This window comes from Staurois parvus, unplaced genomic scaffold, assembly GCF_062004578.1.
Source record: "Staurois parvus isolate SC_StPar_1 unplaced genomic scaffold, SC_StPar_1.0 ptg001313l, whole genome shotgun sequence".
Lineage (NCBI taxonomy): Eukaryota > Metazoa > Chordata > Amphibia > Anura > Ranidae > Staurois > Staurois parvus.
This window is the reverse complement of record NW_028319109.1, coordinates 619,333-626,497: the sequence shown is the minus strand read 5'-3', so window position 1 is coordinate 626,497 and position 7,165 is coordinate 619,333. Positions and strand designations below refer to the sequence as shown.

The 7,165-nt window shown below is 44.6% G+C and overlaps 1 protein-coding gene across 1 annotated transcript in view; it reads right to left on the bottom strand.

The window, feature by feature from the left end:
• The window catches only part of CCDC40 (coiled-coil domain 40 molecular ruler complex subunit), a 571,335-nt gene that overhangs the window by 60,866 nt on the left and 503,304 nt on the right, over window positions 1-7,165 (bottom strand). The window lies entirely within an intron of this gene.

The following is a 7,165-nucleotide window of genomic DNA, read 5'->3' as shown; positions in this document are numbered from 1 at the left end:
CTTCTAATTGGGTCAGTATTATCAGGTAAATCCCAACCAACCAGTTGCAGCAAATAAGCCGTCAGGAAATATAATCTAGGCTCAGGGACTGCCAGCCCCCCTGAATCCTTGCCATATTGCAACGTGGACAATTTTATCCTAGCTGCCTGTTTTTTCCAAATGATGCTCCTAAGCAGGGTCTTTATACAATAAAACCATTTCTTAGGAATCCATATGGGAGAGTTATGGAAAATATAGAAAAGTTGTGGGGCCCAAATAATTTTATTTAGGTTGACTCTGCCCACCACCGACAGAGGAGGTTTGCACCATCTGTTACATTTTAATTTATGCTGATGGAGTAGAGGCAAAAGATTGAGAGAAATGTACTGTCTAGGATCAGGAGAGACCACCACCTGTAAGTACTTAATGTAGACACCACTTGTATTTGCTGCACACAGGTCAGAAGAGGGAGGTCCACAGGATCCACGGGCATCAATACCGATTTATGCCAGTTAATTTTAAAGCCAGAAAAACTACCAAAATGTTCAATAAGCGATATAATAGCATCCAAGGATGCAGAGGTATCGCCCAAATATAACAGTGTGTCATAACAGTGTGTAAAGGGATATCTTCTCCGAAAGAACATCTCTATTAACACCAACAATGTCCAGAGATTGCTTCACCAAAATCGCCAAGGGTTCTAATATCAGAGCAAACAAAAGGGGCAGGAGCGGACAGCCCTGCCTCGTCCCCCTCTGCAACCTGAATTTATCTGACAGTTCCCCTTTAACCCGATTTTGGGAACTAGGGGCCGCATAAAGAAGACATACCCAACTAAAGAACTTGGAGCCCAAACCGAATCTAGAGACTATACTTCCCACAAATAAGGCCATTCCACGCTATCAAATGCCTTAGACGCATCCCACCACAAAATTGCCCTCCCCCCAGGATTGTCCACCTGGATTTTCAAATTCAAATAAATTCTATGAATATTATTAATAACAGAAAAACCTTTTGCGCTAAAATGGAGCCCTAACCCTCGAGCAGCTGACACTAACCTCTTACCAATATTGAGTAAAGTGAATAAATTATATATAGAACAGTGCAGCGCTTTGAATGTGAAAAAATAAATAAATAAATAAATATATCTCCCAATTAATACAAACTCCCCAGTGTACAAACAATGTAAACTATTAAAAGTGCAGCATATACTGTATATTCCCACTGGAAATATAAAAAATATATGTGAATGTGATCCGTGTTATATCAACACTCAAAACCAAAACCATCAAATAAACATTCTGCTGTGAATAAAATCAACACAACAACACAACACGTCAAATATCCATAGAAAGTGCACAAATAATAATGTCCATGCAGGTGCTATTAGGTGCTCACTCCGTGCAATTCCTCAAATAGCCAAAGTGCCCCCTCACCTCCCTAAATCGACCGTACAGGGTCAGCTCGCTCTGAGAATCAGAACCCCTCTGAATGGCCTCTGGATCCTGTTTACATCCACTCCCAGGTCCTCCGATATACACAGCTCTGTCAGCAACAACCTCCGGATCATATACAAACAAAAACCTCCATAGTGTAAAACCGCATATTTATTTGGTAAACAGTAAGGAGAAAAATGCCCACTCACATGGTATTTCTTCTTTAACACAGCTCTTTACCTCATGCTATGGATATATTGCATGGGTATTAATACAGGGATTTCAAATATGGCCCTCATGTCGGAAGTGACGTCACCGCGCTCTCGGAAATACCTCCTCGCGTACCGACGCGTTGTGTCACGCTGACACGTGACTTCCTCAGGGTAAACGCCCACGGAGGTAGGAACTCAATAAATAGGTCCCTAACACCAATCACAAGCAGGAGGCGGACCCGAGCAGCCATTTTCTCGAAGTCCGCTCACATATTCCCCGCTCGCAATCTAGCATATCGCGGTGACGCTTATAACTTGCTGTAAACGGGTTAAAACACTTACTCCCGGACTATATCCCTCTTTTATCCCCTAAACATCACACAATGGGCCATATCAATAACTATATATTAATGGAACTACGTACTCAGCGTATATATATATATATATATATAAATACATATATACACAGGTTGGGGCACTCTAATCTAAATATTAAAATCACCCATACCCCCCATTTTTTTATTATATATATAATAACTATTAGAGATGAGCGAATCGAAGTAGCCGAAGTGGAATTCGAGTCGAATATCGGAAAAATTTCGATAATTTTTCCGAAAATGGCGGCTGACATGTGCGGCGACGGAGCGGGAATGTCTGGGAAGGCGCGCAGACAAGGCGCGCTGACCCATAATGCATTCCTCAACGACATGTGATCGCATCAGCCAATCAGCAGCCAGCCAGCTAGCACTGTGTAATGGTCGAGCTATAAATAGCGGCCATTTTGGAATTCTTAATTTGCCTGCAGTCATTGAACAGAGGCAGACCGCTCTGTATTAGGGACAGGGACAGAGTTAGGGCCACAGAAACGATACTTGGGGACAGAGAAACGATACTTAGGGACAGAGAACTATTACTCAGGGACACAGAATTGTTAATTAGGGCCACAGAATCGTTACTTAGGGACAAAGAAACGCTAGTTAGGGCCACAGAATTCATACTCAGGGACAGACAGAATTGTTTCTGAGTGCCAGAGAATTGTTACTTAGGGCCACAGAAACGTTATTAGGGCCACAGAATTGTTACTCAGGGACAGACAGAATTGTTACTGAGTGCCAGAGAATTGTTACTTAGGGCCACAGAAACGTTATTAGGGCCACAGAATTGTTACTCAGGGACAGACAGAATTGTTACTGAGTGCCAGAGAATTGTTACTTAGGGCCACAGAAACGTTATTAGGGCCACAGAATTGTTACTCAGGGACAGACAGAATTGTTACTGAGTGCCAGAGAATTGTTACTTAGGGCCACAGAAACTTTAGTTAGGGCCACAGAATTGTTACTCAGGGACAGACACAGAATTGTTACTGAGGGCCACAGAACTGTTACTTAGGGCCACAGAATTGTTACTCGCACAGACACAGAATTGTTACTCGCACAGACACAGAATTGTTACTGAGGGCCACAGAACTGTTACTTAGGGCAACAGAATTGTTACTCGCACAGACACAGAATTGTTACACAGGGACACAGAACTGTTACTGAGGGCCACAGAACCGTTACTTAGGGCCACAGAATTGTTACTCGCACAGACACAGAATTCTTACTCGCACAGACACAGAATTCTTACTCGCACAGACACAGAATTGTTACTGAGGGCCACAGAACTGTTACTTGGGGCCACAGAAACGTTAATCAGGGACACAGAATTGTTACTGAGGGCCACAGAACTGTTACTTAGGGCCACAGAATTGTTACTCGCACAGACACAGAATTGTTACACAGGGACACAGAACTGTTACTGAGGGCCACAGAACCGTTACTTAGGGCCACAGAATTGTTACTCGCACAGACACAGAATTGTTACTCGCAAAGACACAGAATTGTTACTCGCACAGACACAGAATTGTTACTCAGGGACACAGAACTGTTACTGAGGGCCACAGAACTGTTACTTAGGGCCACAGAATTGTTACTCGCACAGACACAGAATTCTTACTCGCACAGACACAGAATTGTTACTCAGGGACACAGAACTGTTACTGAGGGCCACAGAACTGTTACTTAGGGCCACAGAATTGTTACTCGCACAGACACAGAATTGTTACTCGCACAGACACAGAATTGTTACTGAGGGCCACAGAACTGTTACTTGGGGCCACAGAAACGTTAATCAGGGACACAGAATTGTTACTGAGGGCCACAGAACTGTTACTTAGGGCCACAGAATTGTTACTCGCACAGACACAGAATTCTTACTCGCACAGACACAGAATTGTTACTGAGGGCCACAGAACTGTTACTTGGGGCCACAGAAACGTTAATCAGGGACACAGAATTGTTACTGAGGGCCACAGAACTGTTACTTAGGGCCACAGAATTGTTACTCGCACAGACACAGAATTGTTACTGAGGGCCACAGAACTGTTACTTGGGGCCACAGAAACGTTAATCAGGGACACAGAATTGTTACTGAGGGCCACAGAACTGTTACTTAGGGCCACAGAATTGTTACTCGCACAGACACAGAATTGTTACTCAGGGACACAGAACTGTTACTGAGGGCCACAGAACTGTTACTTAGGGCAACAGAATTGTTACTCGCACAGACACAGAATTGTTACACAGGGACACAGAACTGTTACTGAGGGCCACAGAACCGTTACTTAGGGCCACAGAATTGTTACTCGCACAGACACAGAATTCTTACTCGCACAGACACAGAATTGTTACTGAGGGCCACAGAACTGTTACTTGGGGCCACAGAAACGTTAATCAGGGACACAGAATTGTTACTGAGGGCCACAGAACTGTTACTTAGGGCCACAGAATTGTTACTCGCACAGACACAGAATTGTTACACAGGGACACAGAACTGTTACTGAGGGCCACAGAACCGTTACTTAGGGCCACAGAATTGTTACTCGCACAGACACAGAATTGTTACTCGCAAAGACACAGAATTGTTACTCGCACAGACACAGAATTGTTACTCAGGGACACAGAACTGTTACTGAGGGCCACAGAACTGTTACTTAGGGCCACAGAATTGTTACTCGCACAGACACAGAATTCTTACTCGCACAGACACAGAATTGTTACTCAGGGACACAGAACTGTTACTGAGGGCCACAGAACTGTTACTTAGGGCCACAGAATTGTTACTCGCACAGACACAGAATTGTTACTCGCACAGACACAGAATTGTTACTGAGGGCCACAGAACTGTTACTTGGGGCCACAGAAACGTTAGTCAGGGACACAGAATTGTTACTGAGGGCCACAGAACTGTTACTTAGGGCCACAGAATTGTTACTCGCACAGACACAGAATTGTTACTGAGGGCCACAGAACTGTTACTTGGGGCCACAGAAACGTTAATCAGGGACACAGAATTGTTACTGAGGGCCACAGAACTGTTACTTAGGGCCACAGAATTGTTACTCGCACAGACACAGAATTGTTACTCAGGGACACAGAACTGTTACTGAGGGCCACAGAACTGTTACTTAGGGCCACAGAATTGTTACTCGCACAGACACAGAATTGTTACTCGCACAGACACAGAATTGTTACTGAGGGCCACAGAACTGTTACTTGGGGCCACAGAAACGTTAATCAGGGACACAGAATTGTTACTGAGGGCCACAGAACTGTTACTTAGGGCCACAGAATTGTTACTCGCACAGACACAGAATTGTTACTGAGGGCCACAGAACTGTTACTTGGGGCCACAGAAACGTTAATCAGGGACACAGAATTGTTACTGAGGGCCACAGAACTGTTACTTAGGGCCACAGAATTGTTACTCGCACAGACACAGAATTGTTACACAGGGCCACAGAACCGTTACTTAGGGCCACAGAATTGTTACTCGCACAGACACAGAATTGTTACTCGCACAGACACAGAATTGTTACTCGCACAGACACAGAATTGTTACTCAGGGACACAGAACTGTTACTGAGGGCCACAGAACTGTTACTTAGGGCAACAGAATTGTTACTCGCACAGACACAGAATTCTTACTCGCACAGACACAGAATTGTTACTCAGGGACACAGAACTGTTACTGAGGGCCACAGAACTGTTACTTAGGGCCACAGAATTGTTACTCGCACAGACACAGAATTGTTACTCGCACAGACACAGAATTGTTACTGAGGGCCACAGAACTGTTACTTGGGGCCACAGAAATGTTAATCAGGGACACAGAATTGTTACTGAGGGCCACAGAACTGTTACTTAGGGCCACAGAATTGTTACTCGCACAGACACAGAATTGTTACTCGCACAGACACAGAATTGTTACTCGCACAGACACAGAATTGTTACTCAGGGACACAGAACTGTTACTGAGGGCCACAGAACTGTTACTTAGGGCCACAGAATTGTTACTCGCACAGACACAGAATTCTTACTCGCACAGACACAGAATTGTTACTCAGGGACACAGAACTGTTACTGAGGGCCACAGAACTGTTACTTAGGGCCACAGAATTGTTACTCGCACAGACACAGAATTGTTACTCGTACAGACACAGAATTGTTACTGAGGGCCACAGAACTGTTACTTGGGGCCACAGAAACGTTAATCAGGGACACAGAATTGTTACTGAGGGCCACAGAACTGTTACTTAGGGCCACAGAATTGTTACTCGCACAGACACAGAATTGTTACTCGCACAGACACAGAATTGTTACTGAGGGCCACAGAACTGTTACTTGGGGCCACAGAAACGTTAATCAGGTACACAGAATTGTTACTGAGGGCCACAGAACTGTTACTTAGGGCCACAGAATTGTTACTCACACAGACACAGAATTGTTACTCGCACAGACACAGAATTGTTACTGAGGGCCACAGAACTGTTACTTGGGGCCACAGAAACGTTAATCAGGGACACAGAATTGTTACTGAGGGCCACAGAACTGTTACTTAGGGCCACAGAATTGTTACTCGCACAGACACAGAATTGTTACTCGCACAGACACAGAATTGTTACTGAGGGCCACAGAACTGTTACTTGGGGCCACAGAAACGTTAATCAGGGACACAGAATTGTTACTGAGGGCAACAGAACTGTTAGGGCCACAGAATTGTTACTCGCACAGACACAGAATTGTTACTCGCACAGACACAGAATTGTTACTGAGGGCCACAGAACTGTTACTTGGGGCCACAGAAACGTTAATCAGGGACACAGAATTGTTACTGAGGGCCACAGAACTGTTACTTAGGGCCACAGAATTGTTACTCGCACAGACACAGAATTGTTACACAGGGACACAGAACTGTTACTGAGGGCCACAGAACCGTTACTTAGGGCCACAGAATTGTTACTCGCACAGACACAGAATTCTTACTCGCACAGACACAGAATTGTTACTCGCACAGACACAGAATTGTTACTCAGGGACACAGAACTGTTACTGAGGGCCACAGAACTGTTACTTAGGGCCACAGAATTGTTACTCGCACAGACACAGAATTCTTACTCGCACAGACATAGAATTGTTACTCAGGGACACAGAACTGTTA